The sequence below is a fragment of the Pteropus alecto genome, unplaced genomic scaffold (genome assembly GCF_000325575.1).
Source record: "Pteropus alecto unplaced genomic scaffold, ASM32557v1 scaffold79, whole genome shotgun sequence".
Taxonomy (NCBI): domain Eukaryota; kingdom Metazoa; phylum Chordata; class Mammalia; order Chiroptera; family Pteropodidae; genus Pteropus; species Pteropus alecto.
The window spans coordinates 11,959,050-11,960,248 of record NW_006494612.1 but is presented as its reverse complement, the minus strand read 5'-3'; the positions used below and the strand labels follow the sequence as shown (position 1 = coordinate 11,960,248).

The following is a 1,199-nucleotide window of genomic DNA, read 5'->3' as shown; positions in this document are numbered from 1 at the left end:
GCTTAAGAAGGGAGCAAAATTTGCATAATATTTGTTTCTGGCCATCTGCTCCATTCAGAACCTTGGAACTAGACAACTTATTTTTTTGGAAGGTCCATTTGGGTTTGGGGGATGGGGGCGCTGAGAACCTAGCATCTGGGGAAAGATGTAGCCAATTTCAAACTTCCTTTCTGAAATTCCAAAGGTTCTGGAAGTATTTCAAGATCCTATTCAATCTTCACCTTGTTAGTTTAGATTTTTTTCACAATCAGACACTTTATGTTAATTTGGCCCCCAATCGGATTTGTTAATAATCTCAGATTTATATGATGGTAATTTGCATGCTAAAGAGAAATCACATATTATAATGTGGGAGGATTCGATTCTGCAAAACTGCATGGAGAACAGATTTTCTTAAAATAGGCACAATTCTACATTTTTAAAGTTTGTGTTAAGATTGCTCCAGAACGACTCATTTACTTCCACACAGGATACATATTAAAAAAAAAAAAAAAAAAAAAACCCTGACAAGGACCAAGCACTGTGCAGAAATATCTGGTGACCTGCAGGAGTAGAGATGTTAGGAGAAAATCAATAGGAAATAAACATATTTAGGAAGGTGAAAATGCACAAGCAATGGCACATTTTGGCCATGCCCCAAATCCTTAAGAGGTTAACATCTTCTTCCATCTTGTTTTTCCCTTTACTTCCAGCCAACTACGTATATAATTGTCTCAGTGCGATGCTATATCAATTGACCGGTGCGATGTACTCTCTCCACACAGACACTTGGAGTTGAATGAGGGTCAGTGCATGGCACGTAGTAGGTCGGCCTAAGACATTGTAACAATCACATTTGTGTGTTTGCAAAGAAGGGTCAAGGCAGGGATTATCCGATACACGAGACTGGAGCGCCCAAGTCACCAGTGCTGAGGCCAGTGCCAGGAGGGGGATGGACGTGAGCTTGCCACTCGGAGAAGAGCCATTTGGGGAAGAGCCACTTGGGAGCATCGCACGCGATGATGCACGTGGAAAGGCTCAGTAAATTGGCACGTCTTCTGCAAACCGAAGGTGACTACGACCCCATCTCCTCTGGCTGAATTTTTTACCTAGAGCAGCACGCGCCGCACGCGGGACTTACTGCCCGGCGGGGCTCGGAGTCCCGCCTTAGGAGTAAGCGCCAGGTTGCGGGGTGCCAGCGCGCCCTTCGCTAGGTGCCG

At 44.7% G+C, this 1,199-nt stretch overlaps 1 protein-coding gene across 1 annotated transcript in view; it reads left to right on the top strand.

The window, feature by feature from the left end:
• Window positions 1–954: 954 nt before the first annotated feature.
• Window positions 955–1,199, top strand: part of FAM184A (family with sequence similarity 184 member A) — a 102,748-nt gene continuing 102,503 nt past the window's right edge. The window contains exon 1 of the mRNA XM_025042437.1: window positions 955–1,050. The gene's annotated coding sequence lies outside the window, so the exon portion shown is untranslated. The remainder of the gene's footprint in view (window positions 1,051–1,199) is intronic.